This window comes from Thermobia domestica, chromosome 17 (assembly GCF_964235325.1).
Source record: "Thermobia domestica chromosome 17, izTheDome1.hap1.1, whole genome shotgun sequence".
Taxonomy (NCBI): domain Eukaryota; kingdom Metazoa; phylum Arthropoda; class Insecta; order Zygentoma; family Lepismatidae; genus Thermobia; species Thermobia domestica.
Window position 1 is genome coordinate 51,454,993 of NC_137470.1, and position 18,810 is coordinate 51,473,802.

The 18,810-nt window shown below is 36.1% G+C and overlaps 1 long non-coding RNA gene across 2 annotated transcripts in view; it reads left to right on the forward strand.

The window, feature by feature from the left end:
- Window positions 1-3,558: 3,558 nt before the first annotated feature.
- LOC145674478 (uncharacterized) overlaps window positions 3,559-18,810 on the forward strand; it is a 134,154-nt gene continuing 118,902 nt past the window's right edge. Inside the window, exon 1 of one of the 2 annotated variants that reach the window (XR_014128952.1) lies at window positions 3,559-3,697. This is a non-coding gene — a long non-coding RNA (uncharacterized LOC145674478). Of the gene's footprint in view, window positions 3,698-5,127; window positions 5,202-18,810 lie in introns of those variants that run through there. The other variant, XR_014128953.1, reaches the window with a different exon arrangement.

Sequence of the window (18,810 nt, forward strand, 5' to 3'; positions counted from 1 at the left end):
GGATGAGGAAGTAGCAGATGATGATGATCATCATCATCATCAACTCAATGATTATGATGAACTTGCTCTTCGTTGTAAAGGACAAGAAATAAGAAGGAACTTGAGTGTTATTGTAGACAGCCTGTAATGATTACTGTGATTGTTAAACTTTGCAAGCAGTAAATTTTTCAACAGGCAGTTTATACACCTTACACTATAACTTCACAAGCAATTAATATTTATTAGTTATTGTAGTTTGTAATGAAGATTCCTTATGCTGTATCATTTTCAGTTTTTTTCGTAGTATTTTGTAATAATCGAGTTATTCGTGTATCTAGATGCTCAATTGTTCTGATACCATTTACTTTAAACAACGAAGGATATCCTTGCGAGTATAAGGTAATCATTATGAATACAGAAAACAGGATATGCTTGTACCTGTACCTTATACTCTGAAGCACAACTTTTTACTTCAACCTTATACTTGGAAGCATATCCTTCAACTTTATGAATACAGCCTATTGTGTCTATACAAAACGCTGTTTATTGGATTCGTTTTGTAAAGAAAACGATATTGTTCATATAAGAATACAAAAACTGCATGATTCTGTTTACATTGAGACACATTTATTAAGAAAAGCTGCTTTGCAGCAAACAGAACTAACGAACAGATAACTAATGTTGTGCTTTATCTGCTGATACATGGTTTCAACATCAGTGGTGTATGTGCGCTATTGAATCGTGTCGTATATGACTAAAATTAGATGCGAATCTCTGGTATTCAACCGTGCTATTTTCACTCTCGTCAACCATTAACATAGTGTGAATAACGTGTAAGCACTATAAAATTCAGAAAAGAAACTGTGTATTAAGTGCCGAATCAATTGCCCAAGTGGTTATTTTGAGAAAGGAAAGCTATTGTCTGCGAAAAATCGCTCAGTAGTTGCAGACATTAGTCCATGAAGTGCATCAGACTCTGAAGGATAGTCACAAATTTGTGTTAACATTGTACAGAAAGAGACTGGTTATCCAGAAATAACAATTTCTAATAAGGTCAAATAACAATGCTTAGAGTAAAACATAGAAAAGACATTGCCACTATATAGGGACGTTTTACAGGCAATCAATTTGGTGGTTTAGTTCAAATCAACGGAATAATAGACAAAAACGTGCATCACAACATTTAAGTGAGGCATGCAATTCCATTAAAAACGCGGCGGAGTTTGAGCCGTAACTTTGTACTACAACAGGATAATAATTCCAAACAGTTTTCCAAGTTGTGCAGTAATTATTTGCAAAGCAAAGAGGGCTCATATCACCACAAAAATGAAATAGCTGCCACAGTCTCCGGATTTGTTATTCATCGATCTCTTGTGGGATCAACTTCACATGACAGTCTGTGAAAACATGCCAACGAACACTGAAGATCTCTGGAATGTTCTTCAAAACTGTTGGAGCTACATAGCTTTGCAAAAGTTGGATAAATTGGTCAAGCAAATTACGCACTTCGATGAACACAAAATTTCTCAGTAAATTTTTCTTAGTGAAAACAGAGCAGTGTATTTTCATTGCCTTGTGTGAACGATGAGTTTATTTTGCAAAGCAAGTCCAACAAACCTAGGTTTGTATGGATACAGTGTATTTTGTGCAGAAAATTCTTAAAAACGGAAGCATACTTAGACTTTTGACAATGAATGTCTGTATATAATAATAATATAAGAAGGTCCGTCTATAAGAACACAGTGGGCCAGACCATCTTAATAATGTGTTATCGTTTTTGTATGAGCATAGAAAAATATATGTGTGTTAAGATATTTTGCTTGTGTTGTGGCTATAATTTCTATCTAAACAATAACAAGAAATGAAATTAAATAAATAAATAAATAAAATTTAAAAAATGACTCCAGCAAGTCAGTGTTTCCATGCTATACTTACTCTCATAGGCACGCCATTAACACACGGTAAATACAAAATAAATTCAGAAAGGGCCTGAGATGACTTAGTGTGGACATTAGTATGGTCTTACATTGTCTCGTGCCACGAACAAAGTGAAAAGCCACCTTCAATATAGATGGCCTGGGTCAGTCAAGGAAGGTCTTCGCCACGCTGTTGCGCCTGGCCCATTCTAAACGAAATATTTTGAAGCTTACTCGTGACCAAAATTCTTTTTGTGGAGTTGATCCCGCAGTTTTACTTGTTTTTGTTTGTTGACCTTGCTCTCTTGTCTTACTTCCTGCTGAAGGGATACAAAATCAGTCGTGTGTCTGTTCATCAGTGTAGATGTACATTTTAGTATATATATATATATATAGATATACATATATACATTTAATATAATATAATATAATATACTAGCCTTTTGCCAGGTGTGGGCTTTGTCTCCAGACCCAGTTTTTGCTCGGCCTACGGCCTTGCATCTCATATGTATCAGCCTTTGCTTCTTAATATTGTCCTTAATCACCCGCAATTTATTTTTACAGTAGCCTTTGTTTTGTCATTTACCAGGTATCGACTTATTGTATGAAATGATATTGGATTTTCATTTTCGAAGGTTGTTCTTTATTTCTAATTTTCGAAAAAAAAAAAAAAATCCAGACCAGACCTCTTGCATACTGCCAAGACAGTTTTGATTCTTTTTCATATAACTTTGTAGTATTTCCACAACACCCCCTAGGGTATCCTGCTACACGCATAGTCCTCTTTTAATGCTGACTTCTACTTGGTCATGTCTTTTGTATACTACCAAGTGGAAGTTAAGTCATATTTGTGTCTGCGCAGGTTCCTATGATACTCCGAAGTCAAGTTCAATAAGAGTTTTATTTGGACTGCCACCAAGCTTCCTTACAAGTAAGTTTGAAGGGATTTTTGTTTGGGCATACCGAATTTGAAGATTTATTCTGATTCTAAGTACCTAAAACATAAGATAGTAGGTCCAAAAGGAAGACCCATTTAAATAATGTGGGAAATTTATTCATTCCCCTTTAAGTCCCCCTTAAAACTAAAAATATCCACTTTTGGAAATTTTCCTGTGGTCTAGTCCGGAAAGGCTACAATTTTAACAGATTTAATCATTGTAGCCCTACAGGAAGTGCCCAGTTTTTTCGGGTGTAGATGTGTCATATAAATAACATGGGAAGTTTTTTCAATTGCCCATAAAATTTAGTTTTGGTGACACTTACGTAACGCTAACAAAACCGTACAAACATGCCAAATGTGAAGTTTTTATTCCAATTCCAAGTACCTAAAACATTAGATTATAGGTAAGGAAAAAACCTCATTTAAATAACATGGAAAATTTCTTCATCCAAAAATTTTATATATATGTGTATATATATATATATATATATATATATATTCATTTTTGGCAGTTTTCCTGTGGGTTAGTCCCGAAAAGCTACAATCTTACCAAAATTCAACTTTCCACGCCAAGCGGAAGTACCCATTATTCTATATCAGTGAGTTCATGTAGTTTTATATACCTAGGTATAGTTAGGATATGTATGTATAATGAGATTTTCTTCTGTTTGTGTGTATAAATAATAAAATAAATAAAGTGATTATGTTGTTGCAGGTGCCATTTTCAACTTTTGAATTTAACTGATAAACTCCAAGGGAAGGAACTAGTCCCATTTTGGGCCTAAAATTTCAATTGCACAGGAAAGTGGAACAGACGTTAGAAAGTTTTCTTGTGATTGATAGTTGACTGCTTGCGAAAAAGGTAAATATCTCTCTCTTTTTTTTCTTTTGTCTGTGTGTGTTTATTATTTGGTGGTGGGACAGTGTGGATAAAAACGGAATTTTCCGATTTAAAACGAGAAAAGAAAGAAAGGGAAACAAAAAAGGCAGATGAGAGCGTAGTGTTGCTCGTATTACATTGTTCACATTGACCTTGAAAGTCAGGGTAATTGAAGTGAATCAGAGAACTGCTTCAAAATATGCCGACAGTCAGGAAAGTCTGCTGTATTTCATAGAAGAGTCATTAAATAGTTTTTAGCTGCCCACAGAAAATATGAAGCAGCTGAAAAAACCAAGTCAGATTAAAAAATAAAATGAAATAAAAGATACAGGCACCTTTTATTGTTCCAATTCCTTAAACTAAATCACGCGTTGCAGTTATTCTTGAGACATTTACTTTGTGAAATACGTAGATGCAGAAGAGTGTTTATGTAACTTAAATACGCTATTGGAAGGAATAAAACTTTCAGGGATGAGACTTGTTGAAATGTTCACTTTTTCTATTTTTTATTTTCTTACGGATGGGGGAGAGACAGAAACAAACTCTTGGGGGGATTTTTAATTTCAACTAAGGATTTTGGCAAAGACGTGTGCAGGCTATTACCAATTTGCCCTCCTGTGCAAACGTGAAAGAACTCGAACATTTTTTAGGTATTTTTTCCTAGCATCGAAGGTTCATTGACAGTTTTTCGTCCATTACTGCATCATTGTTTCTGTTACTGAAAGCTTGACGCAAGTGGTAATGGGCACATGAACATGATCGTGCGCTTTCCAAGGACATGATGCTGTTCTTTCCTGACTTTCCTAGTTTCCTATGTACAATCTAGTACAAAATCACGGGCGATTAGAGCTGTCCTTCATCAATATGATGGCGAGGAAAAGTGTCTAATAGAGTATGTAAGCCGAACGCTATTTGATTGTTAATCTCGCTACACAATCTCGGAACCAGTAGTCTCTCATGCCCGGTTGCACCAACCGAAGATTTAGATCGGATAAGATAATCCATTGATTATTTTTATCTTTGGATAAGAATCTTACATCATTGCACGAACAGTTTGTGAAAAAGCATTAACTTATCCACGAGTAATCGGAAGCTGTCTAAAACTATGACGTTTATGACATGACGTCTTGCAATATCATGCATTTGATTGGCTAAAACAGTTCAGTAACAACTGAAAACTGATTGGCGTAGCATGTGGTAACTTTTGTACTAGATATGGGAAGAAAGCGGATGAAGTTGACTGCTCGGGAAGGCAAATATGTTTTAATGCTTTTGTATAAACATCCTTTAACAAAAAAATAATAAAATAAAGAAAGTAATATCAAATACTAAAAAAGAAGATGTTTCTGATATCTCAAAATATATATACATACGAGCTTTTTTTTTGGGAGGGGGGGAATAAGCGGAATGGCGTGGAAGATCCGCCAGCGAGAGCACATGTAGTTCGGATCTTACATTAAGCTGTAGGACCGCATCTTATATACGGGTAAGTTAGATTACGTTAGCTCAATGCTTTGCCATTATTTTCAAATGTAGGGTAGGGTAGAGTAGGTTAGGTTACGTTAGTTCAATGTTTTACCATTATTTTACAATGCATGGCAGAAAAATGAAATTAAATCTTTAAGTTTAACGTCCCACGATTATGCCATTTAGGCTAAGGGAGAGAAGTGAATGATAGAAGAATTTGCGGAATGGGAATGTTGGAGGAAACGGGAGTACTGTGAGAGAACCCACGGACACGATCTTGTCCAAAACAAATTTACTTGGTCTGCAATCGAACAAGGGACCCCACACACCAGAGGTAAGCGCTCCAAATGTAGGGTAGAGTAAGTTAGGTTACCTTACAATCAATATTTAGACCATTATTTTGAAGTGTAGGGCAGAGTTAAGAAAGGTTAGGTTAGGTTAACTCATCATATTGTCGTGTCTCACGATTACACTGTATTTAACAGTTACATGAGTATGAGTGGGGGAATAATGGGGACATCAACAATGAGGTTATATGTCCCAGTCTCGCCCCCCATGACTCTGTTCGGACAAACTTTTTAAAACACAAATTTTGACATAGATTTACATCTACATCGCCTCGCCAGTTCCGCTGGAAAGAAAATAGCAATGGTTTAAGTTTACATTTACGTCGCCATTTGGTTATACTTCATTCCAAAAAGTAGCACTGGTGTACGTAAATATGGTAATTTTTATTAAGTAAAGTTTATTTTAGTAGTTGACTGTCGGGTTTGCATAATGTTACCAATTGGTGATGCGGTGCAGATTTACGTACGCATCCAGCACGAATTTCTTGCATATATATACTTCTTTTTCAGTAAATCGACTTTTTGTATCTTAAATAATCATTCTTGGGTGAGGACTTGCATTCCCTTGCACAGATTCATTTTAGGGGAACTTAAGTGTATGTATACGATAAGAATTATTGCGCAAAAGACACTAACCAACTCTTGCTAGATGGTCACTATAAGCATGAATGCTATCTAAGCAAGTTAAGGTAGGAGCGCAAAGGAGTGACCTGATCGATGGCGAGGGGCCGCGGTGGCTCAGTGGTGGAGCGTTCACCTCTGGTGCTAGGAGTCTCAGGTTCAAACCCTGCTCCCGCCAAGTGAACTTTGTGGTGGACAAACACCATGTGCGTGGGTTTTCTCGGGGTTCTCCCGTTTCCTCCTACTTTCTTCATTCCACCATTTCATTCATCTCTCATCATCACCGTCTCCTTTAGCCTAACCGGCATAACCGTGGGACGTAAAACTCAAAAATTTCATTTCATTTTTCAATTCCGATCGATGGCGAGGGTGTGCGTTAGCGAAGGTGGGTATAGATATAAACGAGGATAGTGGAAACACTATATATGGCATCAAATTACCTTACATGTTGAATAATGTATTTGTTCGTTACTAAAAACGTTATAGGTAATATCCCGATTTTTTATTGCTTGTATATTTGTGTTCCAATTTAAGGGTTAAGTGCTGTATCGCCGGATCAGTTTTAGGAAATTTACCGGGTAAATTGGTTAATTTATTTTGATTTCTGATGAAGAATTTTTGAAAGTCATGTGATGGGAAAAGTTGAAGTTAAGGAAGTGTCTGCTGTTGGTTGTTTTCGATGTAAGCGGCATTGCATATGGAGGCGGAGGGGACTATTTGGCGGAGAGGTACACTTCTTATGATTTAGTGGCAGATAAGGTAGTGTGGAAATGGCACGTATGTATCAAAGTTCAGACACCCGTATTTGAGTTTTATCGAATTATATCCTAACTAAATGTAAGTTAACCAACCTAACCTGCTAGGTGGTCACTACGACAATGTGTTTCTGCAAACAGTGCAGGCAGTATTTTATGTTTACTAGTGGATAGTATGAATCCATGACAAGTGCTATTGAAACTCGTATCATTACCAAAATTCACATGTTTTCACTACCCTCGCTTGCGCGCGTACACGCCGTCGCTGACGCGCTCGCTCCTATCGGATGCACTTCTGAGCTATTGTGTGGGTCCTCTAGCATCTCCCTGCCTCGACTCGGTTAGATAGCATTTGTTCTGTATAGTGGCCACCTAGCACAAGTTGTTTTATGTTGTTGCACAGTAGTTTTTATGCCATACCTATATCAGGACTTCATATTTATACGAATATACTGATTTTTTATTCCAAGCTGTAAAAGTTTACATGTATCTGTTTTCAAGATAATTGACTTGTAACTTATCCTAACCTAATCCTTAAGTTTAGAGTTGCTCCTCCAGTTTCATACCTACAAAAAAGCAGAAAAAACATCAAAACGTGCAGTATACTATCCGGATCCGTAGTATAAGTAGTAGTAGTAGTAAGAGTAGGAATGGGTTAGAAGCCCCGCAGGGGTTTATTGGGTATCTGTTCTTGAGATTAAATGGGCAAGCTGCTGAATCATCGAACCTTCCGCGTCTTGCAAATAATACCCACTTTCACATATCTTTTCCCGAATTAAACATAACTTTACTGCCAAAGTTACATACCTAAACAACACATAAGAACTCCAAATCATCATTTCTTACCTCATTTCTCCTGTAAATTTTCCTAATTTTTATATATAAAAAGACGGAGGGGTAACTCTAAACTTAACACTAACCTAATAAAAGTACAGATATTTGTCGTTGCGCGGCATGAATTAGCACATTGACTTCAGATACTTTACTTCATATAGTATGGTTAATAGCTACCTTATGGAAAAGTCCGCGAGGAAGGTTCTAGATTGCTGGTCCCCCATGTAGGTTAGTAGCTGGGTTGATTTCTTTCTGTACTAAACTTTATACATTTAATTTACACAGTACTGCCGAGCGAGCGTTAGCGAGTGAAGGCGGGGTTAGAGCCCCGCATAGTGATCGGCAGTGGAAATATTCCCGGTGGGAGGAAATTTAAAAAATGGGAATATTCCCGGGTTTTTTCCCCTGGCCTATAAATTCCCGGGAAAGAATTTATTTCCATTTCCTTACTTTATCTTCCAAATTAAAAGAACCATGTGACTAATTACTTTATTTTAATATATTATGATTTAATTCTAGGTTTTAAAGAATTTGGAGGTTAAAAAATTTAAAATTCTTTGACTACTTTATATAAGTAATAATATGATTTTTTAAGTTCCATTTCCATTTGCACTAAAAGTAGGGTAATTGTTTGGTATTGGGGGCCAAAACTAGAAAAAGTAGGATGATTTACGGAAGAAATGAGTTGATATTGGTGTTCAAGTAGTCAAGAAAGTATCGAACACATTTTTGTAGGGCAGTAGGGAATTTGTACAAACCGTAAATGTAAGTGGAAGTGATTTATGTGAGAAAAAAGAAGTGAATTGTTGGTAACGAAGATAGAAAACAACGTGACCTGCGGAGCTCTAACCCGCCTTCACTCGCTAACGCTCGCTCAGCAATGCTGTCTGAATTTAATTTTGGTAACGTAATTTAACGTATGAAACCATAAAACAATCGCATGGGAATAGAATATCGAAAAAAAAAAGTAGCTGCAAAATCTGGCCCCCGAAAGCTAATCAATAGCCAAAAGTAGCAAAGTGCTAATTTACAAATGATGAAAAGGATCTATTTTGTAAAGTAATGTAGAGTTGTGTAGAAATAAAGATGAACTACGATTAATAAACCCTGAACCACTGTTAGTAATAGACGTCGGTCTGTATCCTCTCTCTGACTTGAATTTCTGAAGAGATACTCTGACTTGTTTCACATGTGAATTAACGCATGAAATTTCGAGAAATCTGCAGGAAGAAAGGTCGTGTGGCAATGTTACATGCAAAATTATAAAGATAGGAAAGTATCTTGTAAATATTGTGAACATACATATTTATGCGCAAATATTGACAAAATGGTGGGACATGTGTCTTCTGGCAGTTACCCAACCTAATTTGTTTATAACATTTAAAAATTTAATATGTTTATAATATCAGTAGTGGAGTCAAGTTTAGAAGATCCACTTACATGTAAATTTAAACTGTTTAGCGCTTTAAAAGTATGTGGTCTTACTATACCATTTTTGAAACATATTTGCTTTCATAGAGCATATTGTAAATAAATATCCATTTATGCGTACTCTAAATATAAAATAATAATAAAATAACATAACATCGTTCAGAATATACATTTTAAAGACTCCTCTGGGGACAACAGCAATAATATACTGTGATATAAAAATGAATTTAAGTTTTAAATTATAATATAGTAATAGAATGCAATTTTCTTTGTGATTGTAGATAAATTCCCGGAAAATTCCCATTTTTGGTAATATTCCCTGGGAATATTCCCGAAAGATATCTTCCCGGGAATTTACCCATCACTAGCCCCGCAGGGCACGTTGATTTCTGTCTTTATTACTGATCAATGGGAAAAGGGACCAGTAATCTAGAACCTTGTCAAGTACGCGCATAACAGGTTCGATTTTCATTAATATATTTTTACGTAGCTATGTATTTGGGATGTCTTCAGGTAAGAAGAAAACATATTTCGATTAGTAACACTTTAGTCTGTTAAAATATTATTACAAATTTGTTCTGTAAATTTTACAGATCTATGGGTCCGTGCAGTAAATGTGCATCGGAAATTCTAATGAAAATTTGCTTACATTTTTTTAAAAATATATACACATCAAGTTATTTCTTACGGTGGTTACTGCATGACTTTTTTTTTTTTTTTTTTTTTTTTTTTTTTTTTTTGTAAAATTTGCAGAATATGCTAGCAGATTTAATGTAAGGATGGGAGCATTTCTAGTTTATGACATACAAAGTTAATTTTTCAATTTTCTTCTTCGATTTATTACTTTCCTTTTCACACTTATTTCTGCAGTATTTAATATACAAGGGCATATTCAACCCAAAAAACCAAAATTGTAAAGATTTAAAATGCCAATAGACCTGTTAAATGAACGAATGTGGTAGTGTATGTCATAAAATATAATTGACCCCAAGAGAGTGTCTTGCAGCAAGGTCGAATCTTATAAATTACCTTAAATGTGAGGTAAATTTAACCTACTATGTCCAACTCTACTATAAATAATAAAATGAATTAGTGAAAGTATGCTACTTTAATCGGTCCATTGTAGTAATGACAGAAATTTATTGATACAAATATCACTTTCCTACTTTAGGAACAATTGAAATAAGCACAGTAACACCATTTATATCCACATAACCACATAAACAGCCAAATTATTTATTTAATCTTCTGCAAGCAATCCTGCAACAAAACACTGTAAAATATCCAAAACAGAATACTTCGACAGGCGAAAACGATTACGAAATGCATTAAGTACTCAAAAGGATTTTGCCTGTTTCATTATTCTTCTAGGTCGGATAGCATATTCTATCTGTTCGAGCACTTCGGATTCATCTAAAATATCCAAATCTTTTGCAAGCATATTCACTCTACTCACAGCTGATCACGACGTTATCAAGGATTAATCTCCCGTTTTCGATGGCTAATCTTAATTCGACTATTTGGCGATATAATCTTCAGATTAGTGTTGGTGCAACACATTATACTCACTTCAGTGATTAACTTTAGTTTAATCCCTATCCACGGATTAATCCTCGGTTGGTGCAACTGGGCATCAGTGTAGTTCATGCTGTTGACAAATGAGAAACATATTTAGAAAGTTAATCATTTGTCATTAGATTAGTTCATAACAATCACATTTACCTGCAGAAGAAGGGCCATTGGAATAACAGATTGTTACGCTGGTCTTTCCAGTTACAATGCTTTGACTACAAGATTGAATTTATTCCTGGGTCACAAAACCAAATTCCAGATGCCCTGACGCATGTTTTCCCGTTATCTGAACACAAAATTTTGCGAACCCACGCACTACAGACTTCGCATACTGATGTGGCGGATATTTCAGTAGAGATATTCGCGAAACAACAACAGTTAGGTACACAGTTCTCTTTAGTTATTTGTGAAGAGGGTCACGGTGGCTCAGTGGTAGAGATTACCTGTGGTGCATGGGGTCCCTGGTTCCATCCAAATAAGTTTCTAATGGACAACATCGTGCTCGTGGGTTTTCTCGGGGTACTCCCGTTTCCTCCCACTTTCTTATTCCACTAGTTCTTCTGTCATCATTCACTTGCTTCAATGATCGTCTCCCGTAGCCTAACAGGCTTGATCGTGGGACGTTAAACAAATATTTCCTTTCATTTTAATTTTTTCTTTAGTTGTTTCTTATCTAAGGGGCCGCGGTGGCTCACTGGAAGAGCGTTCACCTCTGGTGCATGGGGTTCCGGATTCAATTCCAGCTCCCGCCAAGTAAACTTTGTGGTGGACCAACACCGTATGCGTGGGTTTCCTCCCACTTTCTTCAGTCCATTTAATTCATTTCTCATCATCACCGTCTCCTTTAGCCTACCCGGCATATGCGTGGGACGTAAAACTCAAATATTTCATTTGATTTATGTTTTTTTTTTTTTTTTATCTAAAACGGAATTCTAATGACGATAGACAAAATAACAGTTCTGATTTTATTTTTCCCCCTAGTAGTATAAAACGGAAAGATTTGTATCAAATAGAGAACAGGATATTGCAGAATTGCTATTTTCATTTTCCAAATCGTTCGTGCATTTGCGTGCCAATGAAGTACCTTCCCAGCATACTAAAGAAGTATCATAATGAAATGGGTAATTTTGACAGGGACAAATGCTTGTCGTTAATTTCTAAGGATTCAATTGGCCTTTCATGTATAAAGATACACTTAATCACATAAGGGACTGCCAAGTATGTATTGGGAACAAAATCGCAGAAGATACCCATTGTCTCTCCTATGCAATCAGTCACAGCAGCGCGGAAGGACGAGTTCAAATCATGTGATTTATATGGACGTCCGCCTCGATGACCTAAAAGGGAAAAGTTTCTGTTTAACCGTCCTTGATGTTTATACGCATATACAGACATACTATCCACAAGTTGTCAGGAGTACTTATATAATCAAATGTCTTTAAAATTATTTCATGCATTTAGCGTTAGTTTCATCAGTAGTTATTTACAGTGGTGCACTATTTACTTGTAAGAAGTTCAAGGAAGCTATGGCTAAGTGTGGTGTTAAAGTCAAGCATTGTCCTCGAAATCGAGCCTTGTGAAACGTTAGCATTCGAACATTTCACGATTATTTCGTGTATTCTGTGAGGATAAACACACAGATTTTCCATCATATGCACCGCAAATAGTCATGTTACTCAACCAGTCCATTTCACCCTCGTTAGGTTTGTCACCTACAGAACTTCACTTAAATATTCATACAAGTGCTAGTATAAAGAAACAGTACGTATTCGCTAATTAGAAAAAGAATTCTGAGAATGAGTTTCAGGGTTGGAAAAAAGCTTATAATAGCAAACTTGCACAGAAACCAAATACTGAAACGTAGAAATGATAGATTTAACGTGACGATCTGGTATTTCTTAGACAACATCCCATTAGTAGCGTAGTGGAGAATCGGATTTCCAAATGTTATTTATATCATGCACCATACATTTGTAGTAGGCCAGTAGTACAAAAGGTGTTTGAACTTCGAGATCCATTGTCCGGAAAATTGAATGGTATTCATTGGGTTGAGATTCAAAAATTATGGCAGCCAACTCCGTGGTGGACTGAGCAACTTGGTGGGAAATTGCTGCTCGTCACCTCAGTGTCAACCTTTAAGTTTTACGTCTCACGGTTATGCCGGCTAGGCTAAAAGAGACTGTGATAATGAGAAATGAATGAAATGGTAGAATGAAGAAGTTGGGAGGAAACGGGAGAATCCACGGTGTTTGTCCACAACAAAGCTCACTTGGCGCGGGTCTTTTGGTCTTCCGTATAGGATGCAATTTTTTTCTTCGTTCTGATTTTGATAGCGATTGATTTCTAGGTTTACAAGATGTATTGTTGGGTGCAATTGACTTTGCGTGCATCGTCATTCCTGCTCACATCATCCTTGTTCTGAAACAGTTTTTTCAATTTATTTTCCTTTGTCATGTTGTTTACATTTCGTCCACTTCCCGTTTGTGTTATGTTCTTCCATGTTGCAGAATTGCATATACGGATCATTTTGATACATGGTCCGCACCAAAATGCTTGACACAGTACGGATTTTCTAGCTCGTGGTGTGTGTGTGCATGGTAGAATTGTACAACACGTATCCTCAGTTTCGATGACATTTCTGGCGGCACGGTGACTCAGTGGTAGAGTGCTTATCTCTAGTGCATGGGGTTCCTGCTTTAATCCTTGGACAAGTAAGTTTGTGGTAGACAACACCGTGTCCGTGGATTTTGTCCGGTACTCTCGTTTCCTCGCATATTCTCATTCCACCGACCTTTCCATCGTTCATTGACTTGCCTTAATCATCCGTCTCCCTTAGCCCAAAGTGCACAGTCGTGAGACGTTAAACCGAAAGATTTCATTTCATTTTCATTTTGATGATATTTCTCTTCAGCCAGCAACTGGAAAAGAAAAAGGGGGAAAAAAATGGTCTCACACAGTACTCACATATCATGCTTTATTTTCCCACAACATTAATTTTTCTTAGCAGCTCATGAGTGCTTTCGTATTTCAGCAAACTTGTTCAGATTTTTAGTTGAAATCCGTTACAACATTTCGAGGCAGTTGTTATATAGAGCAATTATCTCGAGGATTTCGTTAATAGATTCAATCCGTTAACATCTTAACGCTTAACGGTGAGTAATGCTGGCTATCGATATCCTATTTAAAATAGAACTATTCCCTAGCTTCTATGCAACCTGCATAGTAACAAAGAAATGGTGGTTGCCTACATCAAAAGGATAACTACTTTTGTTTCTCTATTATCTCGGTAGATTTCGTTAATTTAGTCAATCTGTTAACATCTTCACAGATAACGGTAATTTTAATTGTGGCTATCCATTTCCCATACTTGGAAATATTTCGCGTGATCCTCTCTACTGTCTTCACCAAAGTTTATCTTAATAATTGTTTTGTACTATTAGTACATTTTTACTCTTCGAGGGTAATTATTTCAAAATGTTAATTATTTGGGATAATAATTACTTTAGAAAATATTAATAAAATGTTCGATAATTTAACTTTTCCATATTTCTAGCTATTTAAGCAGTTAAACTATGATTTCCACAGACCTAGAAAATTAGGAAAATAATCGACATTGAGGAAAAACAGTGAAGAAATTGTGATGTATTCTTATAACGTTGAAAGAGTAATTATAATCTCGATAACTTTGCACAGACTTACCTTTTATAGCCTTAGCTAACTGGACGGGCAAAAAGTTAGATACGCTGGGGCGATGCTGCCAAATTTAAGTTCTCGAGCTATTCTGCAACAGTATTCGCAGAGATGCCTCCCCACTTATGTAGGTAGAAAGAATCGGTAATAACTTTGAAATTAGAAGGGGCGCGGTGGCTCAGTAATAGAGCGTTCACTTCTGGTGCATGGGGTCCCTGGCTCGATCCCAGCTCACGCCAAGTGAAATTTGTGGTGGACAAACACCGTGTGCGTAGGTTTCCTCGGGGTTCTCCGGTTTCTTCCGTTTTCTTCATTCCACCAGTTCATTCATTTCTCATCATCACCGTCTCCTTTACCCTAGGCGGCATAACCATGGAACGTAAAACTTAGAGATTTAATTTCATTTCATTTTTTCATTTAATTTCATTCATTTTTTGATATTAGAAAGACTACATTCGAAAGCAACAGACATACTATCTACAGTTTTGTTCAAAAAGAAAAAAAAAAGGTACCCACCTCCCCCTGAACAACTCTGCACTCTCAAAATTAAATCAAAGAAATATTGATTGTTTTAGACTAATTAAAATCTTTAGATGTAGAATGTTAGTAAAGTGTTGAGAATATGTGCATCATTGTTAGGAGTATGTGTGTGATTGTTAGGAGTATACAGGGTGGTAGGTAACTCCACCGACAAACTTTGGGAGGTGATTCCTTATATGAAATGAAAGAAAAAGTTCTGATAAACGTGGGACGAAAAACGTCTCCTTTCAGAGTTGTGAACCGCCGAAAATTCGAAAATTCACGTTTCGAAACGTTCTGCCTTACAAAACTACAGGACCGATCCCAAGCGGTTTATGGAATTACAAAGGAACTAGTATGCGATCTATCTAAATATCCATGTTTTACCATTCTCCGTTATCGGAGAAATGAACGCGCCATTAGTACTTAAAGAAGCATCCCTATACCTCAACTTCCTTTTTATAGTTTTACTTCTTTTTTAAACCGCTTGGGATAGGTCGTATAGTTTCTAAGACAGGGCGTTTCGAAACGTGAATTTTCGAATTTCGGCGGTTCATAACTCTGAAAGGAGACGTTTTTCGTCCCATGTTTATTAGAACTTTTTTCTTTCATTTCATATAAGGAATCACCTCCCAAAGTGTGTCGGTGGAGTTACCTATCACCCTGTATATGTGATTCTTAAGAGTCTCTGTGTGATTGTTCGGAGTGTGTTAGGATTGTTAGAAATATCTGTCTCATTGTTAGAAGTGTCTGCATTACTTTTAGAGAAACACAAAATACAATAGATACAATCTGTTTGGTAACTGTATTTTTTACATATGCAGGACACAAATAAATAAATCTAGCAGAATAAAACTTTCAATCAATATTGACAACAAACGGCATGCTTTTTAGCTATAAAAATTTTCTTTCCTCAAAACTAATTCCAGAAACGGGAGGAAACAACTATTTTTTTTCTTTTATACAGAAGATCCTCTCCAGCTGCGAATTCAATAACACAAAAAATGAATGAACGGACTAAGACTCGAACCCGGGACCTCCACCATACCGTGCCGATGCATTAACCACTACGCCACCCATTCCGCTTCTCAGAACATTCAGTCCGTTTCGGCACGGTATGACAGAGGTCCTGGGTTCGAGTCCCAGTCCTGTCATTTGGTTTGTCACTCTTTGTGTGTTATTGAATTCGCACCTAGAGAGGATCTGGTTTAAAGAAAATTGTTCTTTTGTTAATTTATATGAAATTACAAACGTCAAAGGGTGTTCTCAATATATGGACCCTGGATTGTCCAAGAACAGCAGGAGTTTGGTGCAAGTCACGTTGTCTGAGTGAAGAGCACTGACCTCAAGAGTGAGCAGCTCTTCTGGGAAGTAGACTGGACGGCGTAGTGGTTAACGCATCGGCACGATATCCCGGAGGTCCTTGGCTTGAATCCCGGTCCAGTCAAACACTTTTTCACTCGTTGTGTGTTATTGAATTCTAGGTACTTTACACCTTTTTTTTTTTGTTTTTGTTTGTTTCTCATCATTTATCAGCTGATATATCTGTCAACTTTGGGCATTTGTTGTACTTACGCGTAACTTCAATGCCTGAAAATAACTTGCACTTCCTAGCTTTCGCCTCTCGGAGGTTGAATAACAGGAAAAAGAATGATAAAAAAAATTATTCTTTAAGTATTCTTTCTCATGTTTTTAATCTCCGGGACCAAGGATCCAAGAGAGAGCCGAAAGCTAGGAAGTGCATTATTATTATTATTATTATTATTATTATTAAGGAATTGCAGGCGCCTACTATGAAATTGATCATAACATTTCCTGAGCCTGCCAATATTTTGTTTGAATTTAGGCAATTAATTGAAGTTTAACAGTTAATTAAAACTGTGATCTGTATCTCATTAATCACACTATGCACAGTTACCTTACCAGTGTCATGGTGAAGAACTCAATAATAGTGTAGTTCAGTAAGGAATTCGTAGCTTGGTTCTCTGCAGCACCAATTTTGAAGTTTACATTTTTTTTTCTTTTTAGTTGATTTTCTCCAAAACTACGTGAGAGTTTTTACACTGACCTATGTGATTTATTCAACTTCAGCTGTAGTAGTTACTACATGTCTCAATTCAAAACAAATTGGGTAGTATTTTTTGAACATGACTTTGCATTTTGTTATTTGAAAAAATAGTGTAAAATGATAAAATATTGATATGCAACTCATTTAAAAATCAAGTGAGTTCAAGATCAATATTTTGATCAAAAGATCCAGTATATTTCAACAAAAATTTTCTTGTAGGCTTTGTGTATCTGGAGAACTACATACAGTGTAGCCAAACCCAAACTATCACTTAACTCAATATGATGTGCTTATTCCGTAGAAGACACCAAAACTAGATTTAGGGACCGTTCAAAGATTTTGTGGCCCATGATCCAAGATCCAATATATTTTGATCAAAAACTTTCTTGTAGGCCTTATATCTGGAAAACTACATGTAGTGTGGATGTTCTTATTCCGTAAAGGGGCCGTTCAAAAATTCTGTGTGGCACCTAATGCAAAAACTAATTATCGCCAAGATCGCAATCTTCTGAAGCATTTTTTTTTTTTTTTGTATCATTCCTAAAATTCTTGTTTGTTTAATATGCATTCTCTTAGTCCATTAAGGACTGTAAAATGATATTTAAATCTGTTCCAAAAGTTGTTTATAAATAAAGCATCTGCGAGTTTGGTCAAAATAATATCACAAGACTCAAAAGTGGCAGCGTAAAAGACGACGTTAATAAGATTAATTATTACCTTAGTTAGGGACGTGAAGTTTTCGTTTTATTTTATCCCTAAAATCGGTGTTATTGTTTGCCCAAAATCGGTGTTATTTTTCGCGATTTAATATAAGCAAATAGATGTTATTTGCTTTATTTTGTAATGGTTTCGAAAAGCAAGTATATTTTATACATAGAGAAAGTGATTTGTGAAAGCTAATTAAAATAAAATATAATTTTGAAATTAAACGAATAGTTATAAATTTGACATCTTAAATTTAAAAGAATAAATTATATTTTTGGATTTACCATCTGAGAGAAAAATGGCTCGATATCCCTCGTAAACTTCGATTTATTTAATGTATGATTTGAACACGCATATCGACTAAAAACAACAGTGCAGTGTTTCTTAACATTTTCTTCACTTAAAAAAAGTCAGTTCACTATATACTTATCTAAAACGCAATTCACATCATTATCAACTCACATTTTCACTTAATGGCGAATTTATAGTTTCTTCAATGTTTCTTATTTTTCAAAGGAGAAAATTGTCAACATTTCCACATTTTTTTCTTTAAGATTTTGCCTCTTCACCGTAACTACAGAGCAGTATTCTGAAAAATATCTTTCAGAATCAACGTTGGAAGCTGGCAAACATATTGCTTCAAGAGCACAGGTAGCAAAATCTCAGGGGGCAAACATTCACTAACGAACCGGTCTAAAAATAATAGGGCTGACAGTCTTCAAGAATCACATAGCAGCGGTGGAGCAGCAATGTGCTGAACCTCGCCCGCTTGAATAAAGCCTTTTCAATTCACATTTTATTGCAAAGGAAACTTGAGTTGTTTTATTAGTATTACCGCCCAACATGGCGATTTCGCAAATCTATCGCCTAATGCAATGCATTTCAGTGTTATTTTTTTTAAAAAAAGTACCAAATTCGCGTTATTTCGCGATTTCAAAACACCAAATGCGGCCCTCTATCATATATTTATTTAGGTGTAAGTATTTAGGTTTACTTTGCCTTTTTCAAATTTTCGATGTTATTGTTAAAACGAAAACTTCACGTCCCTGCCTATAGTGGAGAAATCTGGACGTTGATAGAAAGTTA